The sequence below is a fragment of the Trichomycterus rosablanca genome, assembly GCF_030014385.1.
Source record: "Trichomycterus rosablanca isolate fTriRos1 chromosome 5 unlocalized genomic scaffold, fTriRos1.hap1 SUPER_5_unloc_1, whole genome shotgun sequence".
NCBI lineage: Eukaryota > Metazoa > Chordata > Actinopteri > Siluriformes > Trichomycteridae > Trichomycterus > Trichomycterus rosablanca.
Window position 1 is genome coordinate 277,331 of NW_026946943.1, and position 15,268 is coordinate 292,598.

At 37.4% G+C, this 15,268-nt stretch overlaps 1 long non-coding RNA gene, 1 other non-coding gene and 1 pseudogene across 3 annotated transcripts; 2 read left to right on the top strand and 1 right to left on the bottom strand.

Annotated features, from left to right (window-relative positions):
- Positions 1 to 1,825: 1,825 nt before the first annotated feature.
- On the top strand, positions 1,826 to 1,944 carry LOC134304402 (5S ribosomal RNA; annotated as a pseudogene).
- A 5,810-nt stretch (positions 1,945 to 7,754) lies between these two features.
- On the bottom strand, positions 7,755 to 10,504 carry LOC134304395 (uncharacterized). 2 transcript variants are annotated; one of them, XR_010007845.1, is made up of 4 exons: positions 9,965 to 10,504; positions 9,791 to 9,866; positions 8,739 to 8,981; positions 7,755 to 7,879 (listed from the first exon to the last, which is right to left on the bottom strand). It is a non-coding gene; the product is annotated as an uncharacterized LOC134304395 (long non-coding RNA). The 2 variants fall into 2 exon arrangements; XR_010007846.1 differs by having other exon boundaries at positions 8,678 to 8,981.
- A 3,162-nt stretch (positions 10,505 to 13,666) lies between these two features.
- LOC134304401 (5S ribosomal RNA) lies at positions 13,667 to 13,785 on the top strand. The gene has a single exon (XR_010007849.1). It is a non-coding gene; the product is annotated as a 5S ribosomal RNA (ribosomal RNA).
- The last annotated feature ends 1,483 nt before the right edge of the window (positions 13,786 to 15,268 follow it).

Here is a 15,268-nt window from a genome sequence, read left to right on the forward strand (position 1 = left end):
GTTACGGTTTTGGGAATGATTTTATAAAATTGATAAAATCTATTTATTTAAACTCTTATAGTTGTATAAAAGTTAACGGGTATTTAACAGATTTTATTGTCTTATCAAGATCCATACGACAAGGATGCCCTCTCTCAGCACTATTATATAGTTTGGTTGCTGAACCGCTAGGACTAGCAGTAAAGGCTAATAACGAAATAAAAGGAATAAATATACAGAATAACAAAATTCAGCAAAAAATATTTCAATATGCTGACGACACCACCCTCATATTGAAAGATATAGAAAGTGTAAAGAAGGTGATAAAAGTTTTAAACAAATATTGTAAAGGATCAGGAGCATTTGTGAATGAAGAAAAAACACAATATATGAGGATTAGCGATGCTGAAATATTTTCAAAAAGTATAACCTTTAAAGAAGTCAAAGAAAAAATAAAAATTTTAGGAATAAACATAGGGGAAGACGAGAACAAAATAACGGACATTACATGGTAAGAAACCTTAGACAAAATGCAAAGAAAGCTAAATATGTGGAAAAGAAGAAATTTGTACATAAAAGGTAAAGTTTTAGTTTTAAATGCATTATTTGTATCCAAAATGTGGTATGCGGCGGGGATCGTCAGCATCCCAATGTGGGTATTAAAAAGAGTGAAGAGCTCAGTTTTAAATTTTTTATGGGACGGGAAACCGGCTAAAATAGCGTATGACACCATAATTGGGAAAAAAGAAGGAGGGTTGGGACTTTTAGATTTATTTTTAAGAAAACAGAGCCTAAGAGTTAAAGTAATTAAGAATTGTTTTAACAAAGAAGAACAAATATGGAAATGGGTTTTTAAATTTTATATAAATGAATGTACGGGAAGAGAGATGAACGAGAATATTTTATGCATGAAACTGAAAGAAAATATGTTTCAAAACGTTCCAGAGTTTTACAAAGAAGTTTTTAGAGCATGGGGGAATTTTATCGATAATATAACATACAAAATAAGAGGGAGGGAAAATATTTTAGAGCAACCAATTTTTTTAAATAAACATCTGTTTTAAAGAAAAAACACCATATTTTAAAAATTGGTATGAAGCAGATATAAAGCAAATCAAAGACATTTTATACGAATATAGACCAGGATATCTCCCAACACAAGCTATAATTGATTTTTTAGAAGAAAAAGACAAAATAATAAACAGGGATATCATCAAAAAACAATATGAAATACTAAAAAAAGCTATACCAAAATAATGGATACAAAGAATAGAAAACAAAGAAGAAAATGAAGATATGAAAATAGAACTAAAAATAGACAAGCAAAACAAAGACCTAAACAGCTGCTCTTTGAAAAATTTTAATGGCATACTAGTCAATAAAGCGTGGGTGAAACCCAAAGCAAATGCACATTGGAAAACAAGGTATCCAGAACTTGATGAAAATGAAATATGGAAAACATATAAAGGACCCAAACTTTTAATATTAGACCATTTTAATTTTTATCTTAAACACAACTGCATTTATGACAGAGAAAAATTACACAAAATCGGACTTGAAGATAACCCAAACTGCAGATTATGCAAAGAAAATAAAATAGAAGATTTTAGACATATGTTCTTAGAATGTAAAGAGATAAAATGTTTTATGAATAAACTAAAGGAAATGATTAGCGAATTGGCGAATCCATCCGTCCATCCGTCCATCCGTCCATCCGTCCATCCGTCCATCCATCCATCCATCCATCTATCTAAGGCCTTCCAATGTAATTCCAGCCCAGATAGCTGGCTAGCACTCAGATAGCTGGCTGACTAGCTATAACAGTCCTTTAAATCCATCGTCTTTCGCTTTTGGCCAAACCACTTTGGGAACGCCTGATCACGTCCGATCTCAGAAGCCAAGCAGGGTTGGGCTCAGTCAGTACCTAGATGGGAGACCGCCTGGGAATACTGAGTGCTGTAAGCTTTTCATTTTTTGGCTTCAGCCCCATTCATGAAGCGTCATTTAGCTGTTAGCTAGCATAATAAAGGATGGATCGATCCATCCATCCATCCATCCATCCATCCATCTATCCATCCATCCATCTATTTATTAAAGGCCTTCCAATGTAATTCCCGCCCAGATAGCTGGCTAGCACTCAGATAGCTGGCTGACTAGCTATAACAGTCCTGTAAATCCAGCCTCTTTCTCTTATGGCCAAACCACCTTGGGAATGCCTGATCTCTGAGCGCCTCCTAGTGGTGACAGGAAGTGAACTTTGACCTGCTCTTCCACAGTGTGTTTGCTTTGTTACTTTTGTTTGTTTAATTTTGTACTAAACTTTGATTAGATTTTTTGTTTTTTGTATACATATTCTTTGAGCTGTCCCCCAGCAGATTAACTGCTTGGGGGTCGGTTTTTCTTTCTTAAAATGGATACAATGGTAAACGACCCTGGACTGGATAATGGACAAAGAGAAATGGATTACCCAAAAACAAACCCAAAAGACAAGATGGCTGAAGAAAACAACGTCGATCAAGGACACCGAGGAAAAGAAAGCGGACTAAATAAACAAGATATTCAAATTGAGAGCAGAATTATTAATAATGAAATGCAAAGTGAATCAAACAAGGACAGAAAAGAGAAATCAACAGACAACAAGGAAAATGTGACAACAGACAACGCTGAACAACAGAAGAACGATGAACAAAGAAAACTACATGCTGAAAGAAAGAAGAGGGAAAACTGGAAGAAAAAGATTCAAGAACGAATGGAGATATTTGATCAAGTAAGAAGTAAAACAAGACATCTGAAAGAATACAAAAAAGAAGCAACACTGATTATTGAACTAAAAGAAGGAATGAACGTAACAACAAACAATATAATTAAAATTCTAAACGATAAATTAGGGCCTGGAAAATTAATAGGCCTTAGACACAGACCAAATCATGAAATGGAGCTAACACTGGAAAAAGAAAATATGTGTGAAGAACTTCTAGATGGAATTGAAATTGAAGGACACATGTGTGATGTCAGAAGACTAACATCAACTGAGATGATGGTTTCGTTTCTTAATCTGCCGACCTACATACCAGATGAGGACATACTGCAAAAACTGATGAAATGGGGAGTAACACCAATCCTACCGCTCAGGCGCCGCTTCTATCCGGGCACCTCCGTCGCAGATGGAACACGCTTTATCAAAGTGAAATTTCCAAAAGAGGTAGTGTCTCTTCCGTACAGTGCACGTTTTGAAACTGGGGACGGGCAACAATACTTTCGTGTCATACATGACCGACAAGTAAAAACCTGTAGGCTCTGCATGTCAGCCGAACATGTTATGAAGAATTGTCCCCAGTTCTTGTGCAGAGAATGCATGGAGCAGGGGCACTACGCTCGGGACTGCATTGCGGTAAGGTGTCCAGACTGCAACAGAGCGATGATCAGATGCAACTGTGAGAACGATTCGTCTGCAGATGAACGGTGCCAAATAGCGGAGGATGAAGACGAAACCCACCAAGCAGACAAAACTGAGGAAATGGAAATCGAACAGACAGAGGAGAAAAACCATCAACTCAAAACAACGGAAGAAAGAGACAACACAGAAAACCAACAAGAAGAAGAAGAAGTAGAGACTTACAATAACCTGAACACACAGGAACAAGCAGCGGCAGAACATACTCAGGACATCATATGGACACAAACTCCACAATAACCTAACACAGGAATGGACACAAAAGAAGCAGAGACAGAAAAGCCTGAAGACAAAACCAGTGAGACAAACAAAAGAGAAAGAGAAGAGATGGAAGTAGAACTTTTCACACCGGTGAGTCAAATAAGCCGCCGCTCAACTAAAAAAGTAATACCTAATGTGAAAGAAGCGTTAAAAAGACACGAGTTATTAAAAATGAAAAGAAGAGGAATGAATAAAAATGATGAAGATTAGCATACATTTTATCCTGCTCAATCTTATGAGCATCGTACTATTAACATCCTTGAATGCAAGAGGATTGAGCAGGATAGAAAAATACAGGAAACTTATAAAACAAATAGAATTGAATGATATCATATGTTTACAAGAAACGAAATGGAACAATGACCAGATAAATATAGTTAAAAAATGGTGGAATGGTGAATTATTCTATAACAATGACCCAAATCAAAAAAGAGGAGTAGCGATCTTAATAAGAAGAGGGTTTTGTCAAACAGCAAAAGTAATGCATACAGATCAGGAAGGAAGGATTTTAGTGCTTAAAATAACAACAGAAGAAAATGATATAATAATCTGCAATATACATGCACCTAATGAAGAATATGAAAGAAAAACATTCTTAAATTTAAACAATTTAATGATTAAATGGAATAATGTCATTCTAATAGGAGATTTTAATACTGCTTTAAAAAGAACTGACATAGACAATACAATGGTTTTTAAAGAGGACAAAGGAAGAAATGAATTGTACAAATTAATGCAAGAACATAATTTAGTAGAAATATGGGGGAAAAGAAATCAAGATAAACGAGACTTCTCAAGAAGACAAATAGTAAATGGAATACTAAAACAAAGTCGAATCGACTTATGCCTGGTAAATAAGCAGCATGAAAGTAATGTTTTAAAAGCAAGTTATAAAAAATACACAGAAAGTGATCATGACTTTTTAAAAATTAAAATAGATTTTATCAAAATCGAAAGAGGACCTGGAACATGGATATTAAATACAGAGATCCTAAAAGATTTTATTTTCAAAATAGAAATAGAAAACATTATTTTAAACAATCTTAAATGCAACACATTTTTAGAAAACAAAAGAATATGGTGGGATAACCTTAAAAGAGATATCAAAAATTATGCAATTGAATATGCAAGAAAAAAACAAAAGATAAAAAGAAACAAAGAGATGAGAATAAGAGAAGAGTTTGTCATGTCCATAAAATGTTGTGTTGTATATGTATATGTATATATGTTTCTGTTCCAGGATCCAGTCCAGAGTCTACCTCCCACCCTCCTGGATCCAGATCCACCCCAGGTCTTCATCTCTGCCATTCACCTTTAAAAGGAGCTGAGGAGCCCCGCCTCTCTCTCTCTCTTTTGTTTGGAGCTTGTTGTGTGTGTTTGCCTTTTTGCCCATTGCCTTTTGCTTGTTTAAATTTGCCTGTTGCCTATTGCCTTGTTGCCTGTGTATGACCATTTTACCTGTATTTGTGACTACTGAGAAAGCTTACTGATTTGGATTTAGATTGCTATGTAAATAATTCACTTGTATATAGCTATGTTGTTTGTACACCAGTGGTAGGGAGTGGCTGCCATTTTGTTTGTCATCTATGTTATGTGCTCTGTTTATGTTAGGTAGGGAGTTAGGGAAGTACTTTGTCTTTTATTTTAATTCTTCTTTTGTTTTAGGGAAGCTAGTTTTAGTGGGTACATTAGATAGTGTGTGTTTTGTTTGTTATTTTGGCCTGGGTCACTCCTGAAGGTATACTGGTTTGCTTTGTCTCACAATTGTAAATACACTTGGTTAAAACTTACTCTTTTGTTCTTGGTGGTCTATTTTCCCCTAACTATACCATTTTCCTTATATGTGTTGCAGCCTAACCTAGACTAGGCCGTAACATAAATGGGGGCTCGTCCAGGATACATGAGTAGTTTTCTTGGCAGTTTTCTGTACCTATTGTTAGAGTCTCTCCTAAATCGTTTCTCTGTTTAAACCAGATTGTGTAAGGTATGGAAAAATTTGATTTCACCCAGTTTACCCTTTTCCCTACGTGGGAACAGTTTGATCAGTGTCGAAAGGCTGATTTACTGCTTGTGGCTGACTTTTTCTCTGCTACCATATCTCGTCATGCTCCAAAACATGAGATTAAGCAGGAGTTGAGCACTCAGCTGGTTGAAAGGGGGATATTACCGGAAAAGGAAGAGTCTCTGGGTGTTGCTTCAAGTCCTTCCCTGGGTGCGGCAGCCACTGAGGTTGCAGACGCCCCAGTGGTGCGGACACGCATGGATCCCAGTAGCACTTTTTTCTCCGGGATTGACCCAATGCTGGCAATCCGGCTTAAGGAGTTGGAGCTGGAAATTAAAATCCAAGAGCGGGAGGCTGAGGGGTTGCGCCTAAAAGCAGTAAAGGTGGAGGCAGACAAGGAGGTGGAGTTGAAGCGGTTGAGCTTAGCAGGTAGCAGTCCTATTCCTCGACCACGGAGCAGGCTCTCTCCTGCGGCTCACATCCCAGCCCATATCGAAGTCTCGACACCTGCTGCACCACCGGTGCCCAGGCCCCGCTCCCCATTCCGTTCAACAGCTGTAAGTAGTGCTGCAACTTTTGATGTCAGTCGACAGGTTGTTTTGGTGCCGGCTTTCAGGGAAATTGAGGTGGATAATTATTTTTCAATTTTTGAAAGGATTGCTACCGCACTTAATTGGCCGAAAGACTTGTGGGCATTGTTATTACAGTGCAAATTAGTGGGAAAAGCTCAAGAGGTTTGTTCGTCACTTTCGTTGGAGCAAAGTTGGGATTATGATATAGTAAAAGGCACTATTCTTAGAGCATATGAATTGGTCCCTGAGGCTTATCGACAAAATTTTCGAAATTTATCAAGAAACCCCAGTCAAACGTTTGTAGAATTTGCTAGAGAAAAGACCACATTGTTTGAGAAATGGTGTGCAGCTAGTAACGTTACAACCTATGCTGAACTTAAAGAACTGGTGCTGTTAGAGGACTTTAAGAACAACTTGCCTGAGAAAATCGTTGTTTACCTAAATGAACAGAAAGTAACCAAAATGTCTGCTGCTGCTACCTTAGCTGAGGAATTTGTTTTGACTCATAAAACTGTGTTTTCAGCTCCCCAACGTAGTCACACCATAACGGTAAAATCTAGTAAGGCTGTTAGTTCTTCCCGATCCGATGCCCCTACTTCACCTGTGGAAACACGGGATTGCTTTTACTGCCATGAGAAAGGTCACATTATCAGTGGGTGCCCCACTTTGCAGCGTAAACGTGCTCGTTCAAACAGTTCTGTTAAAAAGGTCCATGCTTTGTCTACCTTGCCTTCTGAAGTTGGAGGTCGAGCAGAGATGGTTCCTTGCTCCACTATAGAACCTGTGTTTAAACCGTTTGTCATTAGTGGGGTTGTGTCACTATCAGAGGTTAGTGATGTTAAGAAGCCTATACAGATACTCCGGGATACAGGGGCTGCGCAGTCACTTATATTAGGTAGTGCACTGCCATTCTCTGATGAGTCCTATTGTGGTTCTGACGTTTTGGTACAAGGTATTGAACTTGGTGTGGTCAGAATTCCGTTGCATTCAGTGTTTTTGAAAACTGAAACTTTTGTGGGGTTTGTAAAAGTTGCTGTTCGGTCGGAATTACCAGTGGGTGGTATTTCCTTGATATTAGATAATGACATAGCCGGAGGAAAAATTTTTGCTCTACCAGAGGTAGTAAATAAACCTGTGGAACATGCTGATCTTTCAAGGGAAGAAGCCTCAGCTCTGTTTCCTGTTTGTGTGTTAACTCGTGCCCAAGCACGAAAGTTTTCTGATATAATTGATTTGTCTGACTCATTTTTGGGTGAAAATAACTTAGACAAAGTGTCTAGTGTGATTCCTCCCACTAAAGTTAAGTATAAGTCTAATACCTCTGTCTCTTCTCCATTATCTGAGGAGGTCGCAGATACGGTAACTCGTACTGCACTAATCTCTGCCCAAAATGCTGATCAAACACTGGCTTCCTGTTTTCGTTTAACATTAGAAAAGACGAAGGACTCAGAAGGTCGTTCACAATACTTTATTAAGGATAGAGTATTGATGAGGTCCTGGTCTCCTGTAAGTTCAAGCAGTGAATGTGAGACTGTTAAACAGATTGTGGTTCCTCTTCCATACAGGTCCTTAGTTTTGTCTTTGGCTCATGATCACCATCTCTCTGGTCACCTAGGAATAAGGAAAACTGTTAATCGCATCATTCAGCATTTCTTTTGGCCTTCTCTTAAAACAGATGTGACTCGTTATTGTCGGTCCTGTCACACCTGCCAAATGGTTGGAAAACCGAATCAGTCTATTCCGCCGGCTCCACTTTATCCCATACCTGCTGTTGGAGAGCCATTTGAAAGATTACTAATTGATTGTGTAGGTCCTTTGCCAAAGACTCGCTCAGGAAACTGTTACCTTTTAACACTAATGTGTGCTGCTACCCGATTTCCAGAGGCTATTCCATTGCGCTCCATAAAGTCAAAGTCAGTGGTTAAGGCCTTAATAAAATTTTGTACAACCTTCGGTCTACCAAAATGCATTCAGTCGGATCAAGGTACCAATTTTATGTCTAAACTATTTGCACAAGTAACACGTGAACTACAAATTAAACATTCGGTCTCTAGTGCGTATCATCCTGAATCTCAGGGCGCACTTGAGCGCTTTCATCAAACCTTGAAAAATATGCTAAGAGCATATTGCTTTGAAACACAAAAGGATTGGGATGAGGGAGTACCCCTCCTTTTGTTTGCAATTAGGGACACAGTACAAGAATCCCTTGGGTTTAGCCCAAATGCTCTTGTTTTTGGACGGTCTGTCCGTGGCCCACTTAGAGTGCTTTATGAGCAGTGGCTATCCTCATCATCAACAGAAAGTGATAACCTTCAAATGTTTGTTACTAATCTCCGTGAACGTCTTTGCTTGGCCCGAAAAATTGCTAGTGAAAATCTGTGTTCTTCTCAAAAGAAAATGAAGGCTCACTTCGATATCAAGGCAGTCAGTCGCACATTTAACATTGGGGATCGGGTCCTGGCACTTTTACCTGTTGCTGGTTCCGCTTTGCAAACCAGATTCTCCGGTCCCTATAAAATAATTGAAAAGCAAACTGACAGTAACTATATATTAGCAACTCCAGATCGCCGTAGTAAGACTCGCATATGTCATGTGAATTTGTTGAAACCCTACCTTGATCGCAGTTCCATTGATACGGGCGATCTTTCTGGGTCTTTGCCCTCACCTTCTTCGCCTAAGGTGTTAGCTGTCGCCTCAATATTGGAATATGCTCCTGAAAGTGATGACATTCATCTAGGTCGCAATATTGTTCCTTGCTCTCATCTCCCTAACTCTGATGCTTTGTTGCGACTCTCTGAAAAACTGTCACACTTGCCTTTCGATGCTCAGTCTGAGATCAGATCTCTAATTAGTAAATTCCCGACACTGTTCTCCGATGTTCCATCCCGCACCTCGGTCTTGGAACATGACATTAATGTTGATGGACACTCGCCTATTAAACAACATCCCTACCGTGTTAACCCCTACAAACGTGCTCTCCTTAATGCTGAAACAGATTATTTAGTGGAAAACAATCTTGCGATCCCTAGTAATAGCCCATGGTGTTCCCCGTGCATACTGGTCCCGAAACAAGATAATACTTATCGATTTTGTACCGACTATAGGAAAGTAAACTCTGTGACGATTCCTGATTCATTTCCTCTTCCTCGACTAGAAGATTGTATTGACCGTATTGGTTCATCTGAAGTCATTAGTAAACTTGACCTTTTAAAAGGCTACTGGCAAGTTCCCCTTACGTCTCAAGCTTCTGAGATCTCTGCTTTTGCTACACCAGATAAATTTCTTCAGTATACCGTAATGGCATTTGGTTTAAGAAACGCTCCAGCCACTTTTCAGCGACTAATGAATATAGTGTTAGGTGATGTACCAAACTGTGAAGCTTATCTGGATGATGTGGTTGTTTACTCAGATTCTTGGATGCACCATCTGAAATTACTAGAAACGATCTTTACCAAACTTAGAGATGCTAACCTGGTGCTGAACCTCGAAAAGTGTGAGTTTGGAAAAGGTGTGATAACCTACCTTGGAAAAACTGTTGGTAATGGTACTGTACGACCTCTTGATGCAAAGATCCAAGCTATTAGCTCCTTCCCAGCACCTAAAACAAAACGTGAGCTTAGACGCTTCTTGGGGATGACCGGTTATTATCGCTGTTTTTGTAGAAACTTTTCTGATGTGGTGTTGCCTCTTACTAACCTTTTAGGTAAGAATGTCCCGTTTGTCTGGTCCTCTGCTTGCAAATCTGCTTTTGATTCCTTGAAGGCTTTATTGAGTAGTTCTCCTGTTCTTGCCACACCTGATTTTGATAAGCCGTTTAAAATGGAAGTGGACGCTAGCAAAACGGGTGCCGGCGCTGTCCTATTACAAGAGGACAATCACCAAATTGATCATCCTATTTGTTATTTCTCCCGAAAATTCATCAAACACCAACTTGCTTATAGTACCATCGAGAAAGAGGCTTTAGCTCTTCTTCTCGCCTTGCAACATTTCGAGGTTTATTTAGGTAGTAGTTTGGTTCCCATCACAGTTTACACAGATCACAATCCCCTGGTTTTTCTTCAACGCATGTCAAACACAAACCAACGCCTTATGCGCTGGTCGCTAATTATTCAAGGTTTTAATTTGGTTATCCTTCACAAAAAGGGCTCTGAAAATATTGTAGCTGATGCCTTGTCACGTTGTTATGACCCTTGAATGAACTTTTGTAAAGTTCAACTTTATGGGGGGAGGTGTCATGTCCATAAAATGTTGTGTTGTATATGTATATGTATATATGTTTCTGTTCCAGGATCCAGTCCAGAGTCTACCTCCCACCCTCCTGGATCCAGATCCACCCCAGGTCTTCATCTCTGCCATTCACCTTTAAAAGGAGCTGAGGAGCCCCGCCTCTCTCTCTCTCTTTTGTTTGGAGCTTGTTGTGTGTGTTTGCCTTTTTGCCCATTGCCTTTTGCTTGTTTAAATTTGCCTGTTGCCTATTGCCTTGTTGCCTGTGTATGACCATTTTACCTGTATTTGTGACTACTGAGAAAGCTTACTGATTTGGATTTAGATTGCTATGTAAATAATTCACTTGTATATAGCTATGTTGTTTGTACACCAGTGGTAGGGAGTGGCTGCCATTTTGTTTGTCATCTATGTTATGTGCTCTGTTTATGTTAGGTAGGGAGTTAGGGAAGTACTTTGTCTTTTATTTTAATTCTTCTTTTGTTTTAGGGAAGCTAGTTTTAGTGGGTACATTAGATAGTGTGTGTTTTGTTTGTTATTTTGGCCTGGGTCACTCCTGAAGGTATACTGGTTTGCTTTGTCTCACAATTGTAAATACACTTGGTTAAAACTTACTCTTTTGTTCTTGGTGGTCTATTTTCCCCTAACTATACCATTTTCCTTATATGTGTTGCAGCCTAACCTAGACTAGGCCGTAACAAGTTACAAAAAGAGCTAGAAAAGTATACAAACTCTAATGGAGAGCTGGGGAAAATAATTAAACTAGAAGAAGAACTAAATGAAATAATAGAAGAAAAATGCAAAGGAGCAATGATTAGAAGCAGAACAAAATATGCGATAGATGGTGAAAAATGTAACAAATTCTTTTTTGATCTAGAAAAAACAAAGAGAAATGCAGATGTAATCAAAAATATAAAAGGAAAAGATGGGAAAATAATAGATAAAAAAGAAAAGATTTTAAAGGAAGTATATCATTTTTATGAGGAACTTTTAAAAAATAATGGAATAAATAAAGAAGAGGAAACACTTTTAAATGAAAAAATAAAAATTAAACTAACAGAGGAAAATAAAGAAATATGTGATGAGGAAATCACTGAAAACTAAATAGAAAAAGCAATAGACAGCCTTAACAATGGGAAAAGCCCAGGCCTAGACGGTTTACCATCAGAATTTTATAAAACTTTTAAATCTAACTTAACACCAATATTACTTAACGTTTTTAAAGATATTCAAGAAAACGGGCAGCTAACAGAAAGTATGAAAAAAGGTTTAATTAAAATCATATATAAAAAGAAAGGAAACAAAAATGATTTGAAAAATTTTAGACCAATAAGCCTCCTAAATACGGATTACAAAATTTTAGCAAAGATTTTAGCAAATAGATTAAAAGAAATTTTACCACAAATTATAACAACAAACCAGACATACAGTGTGTTGGGGAGGGACATCTCAGATACAGTGAGCAACATAAGAGATACGATATGGTACATGAAAGAGAAGAACATAGAAGGATACCTCATAAGCATTGACTTTGAAAAAGCTTTTGACAGAATAGAACACGATTACCTTTTTAATCTTTTAGAAACATTGGGGTTTGGAGAATATTTTAAAAGCTGGCTAAAGGTTTTATATACAAACACTATGAGTTGTGTAAAAGTTAATGGTTTTTTTACAGATTTTATCCCAATTAAAAGATCAATAAGACAAGGATGCCCTCTATCAGCATTACTATATACACTAGCTGCTGAACCACTAGGGCTTGCAATTAATGAAGAAAAAAGCATAAGAGGGATTTTAATGAACAAAACAGAACAAAAATATTTTCAATATGCCGACGATACAACTTTTATACTGAGTGACATCGAGAGCGTACAGAATGCAATAAACATTTTAAAACAATTTTGTAAAGGGACGGGAGCAAAAATCAATATGGAGAAATCCGTTTACATAAAAATAGGAAAAGCACAAAATTTGCCAAACACAATACCTTTTAAAGAAGAAAACAGTTTTAAAATTTTAAGCATTAGAATGGGAGACAATGAGAAAAAAGATAGATAAATAATCTGGGAAGATATTTTAACTAAAATGAAAACAAGATTAAACTTCTGGAAAATGAGACAATTATTTTTAGGGGTAAAAATCTTAATACTCAACACTTTGTTTCTTTCGAAAGCATGGTACGCTCTGAATGTCACCAGCGTTCCACAGTGGGTTTTAAAACAAATAAAAGCTTTTATCGTCGACTTTTTATGGGATGGTAAACCATCAAAAATAGCGTATAATACAATAATAGGACCAAAAAAGAATGGAGGTCTTGGATTAATTGATATAGAAACAAGAGTAAAAGCGATGAGAGTAAAAGTAATAAGAAAATTTCTAGATGAGAACAAACAAGGATGGAAAGAATATTTTAGAATAATTTTAAATAAATGTGGAGGGGAAGATTTGAAAACAAACACATTATACATGAAATTAAAAGAATACATGATAAATGATATACCACAGTTTTACAAAGAGGTTTTAAAAGCATGGAGTGATTTTATGGATTTTGTTGTTTTTATTCCAAAAGGAAAGAACCAAATCATGAATCAACCCCTTTTCCTTAACCCACACATTAAAATAGAAAGTAAGGAGGTACCTATCAAGAGCTGGTTCCAAGCAGGAATAAAACAAGTAAAAGACATTTTTTATGAAGTCATACCTGGATTTTTTACCAACGCAAGCATGCTATGATATAATTAATGAAAAAGAAGTAAACATAAACATGAAGCAAGTTGAAAAACACTATCAAACAATAAAACAAGCAATACCGTCTGAATGGATAAAAGAAATTGAGGAAAATAAAAAAGAAGAAAAAAATCATGAACCTAAAATAAAAGTACAGACAAAAAAGACAACAAAAGAAATTGAAGAATGCAAACTAAAAACTTTATATAAACTATTACTGGAAAAAATGTGGGTAGAGCCCAAAGCAAATGCGTACTGGAGCAGACTATATCCAGACTTAGAAGTAAAAAACATATGGAAAAACACATACCAGAAATATAAAAACTTACAATTGGAAAACTATCTATCTATTAAAGGCCTTCCAATGTAATTCCAGCCCAGATAGCTGGCTAGCACTCAGATAGCTGGCTTACTAGCTATAACAGTCCTTTAAATCCAGCCTCTTTCGCTTACGGCCACACCACCTTGGGAACGCCTGATCTCGTCCGATCTCAGAAGCCAAGCAGGGTTGGGCTCAGTCAGTACCTAGATGGGAGACCGCCTGGGAATACTGAGTGCTGTAAGCTTTTCATTTTTTGGCTTCAGCCCCATTCATTAAGTGTCATTTAGATGTTAGCTAGTATAATAAAGGATCTATCTATCTATCTATCTATCTATCTATCTATCTATCTATCTATCTATCTATCTATCTATCTATCTATCTATCTATCTATCTATCTATCTATCTATCTATCTATCTATCTATCTATCTATCTATCTATCTATCTATCTATCTAACTAAGGCCTTCCAATGTAATTCCAGCCCAGATAGCTGGCTGACTAGCTATAACAGTCCTTTAAATCCACCCTCTTTCGCTTATGGCCAAACCACCTTGGGAACGCCTGATCTCGTCCGATCTCAGAAGCCAAGCAGGGTTGGGCTGCAGAACGGCATGAAGAACCTCTGTCCATCAACTACTGGCATTACAGACACACTGGGGCATTTAATAACAACAATGACAAATGCAAAACTTTTTCTATTTTCATATGAACACTTTTATTTATTACATGCACCAACAAACATGGCAATGTGTTCTTCTAAAAGACAAGTGCAACTACACTAATCAGTTACAACATTAAAACCACCTCCTTGTTTCTACACTCACTGTCCATTTTATCAGCTCCACTTACCATACAGAAGCACTTTGTAGTTCTACAATTACTGACTGTAGTCTATCCATTTCTCTACATGCTTTGTTAGCCCCCTTTCGCCCTGTTCTCCGCGGCGCTGTTGGCTGGATATTTTTGGTTGGTGGACTATTCTCAGTCCAGCAGTGACAGTGAGGTGTTTAAAACATCCATCGGTGCTGCTGTGTCTGATCCACTCATACCAGCACAACACACACTAACACACCCTTGCAAAATTACCCAGAGCAGGAAGAAAACCAATGTTGTCAGATCCTGCTGACATTTAATTCTTGATTTTGTAGATTTTTATTCTTTCTTCAGCAATGTTCTGTGTTTCCATCATTGTCCTGAAACAGCAAGAATAAAAACATTATGTAGGTTTGGACAATGAAACTGTTTGAACAAGAACATGAATATTTGCCGTACAAACAAACAGTACAGGAATTACACAGAAAAAATAGTAGAAGTAGTGAAAGAGGTTTGGAACAATCAGGCTGCCCCATCAACCTAAGCAATCAGGGAGAAGGGTCTGATAATACAAGCAAGCAGACAATTTTTTTAGCCTTTACCAGATCTGGCCTTCACACTTTATTTTAGCACAAGGCCTCAACATAACAATGTGAAAAAGGTAAAAGAGTTTGAAGACTTTCCAAATGTATTGTAGTTATGACTGATTTTGTAATTCAACCTTCCCATTAGGTAGGTTAAGGAAAGGAAAGGTAGGTTAAGGACTTTTTTAGCATGTGCTTCAACTTACATTATACTCTTTTAAGAGGTGATCTATAGAATCCCCAAGATACACCATCAAACATTGAATGACAACTTCTCTTGACATGTCAATGCTAGTATTGCTTGAAGCCTGAAATTACAAAAAATAATAAT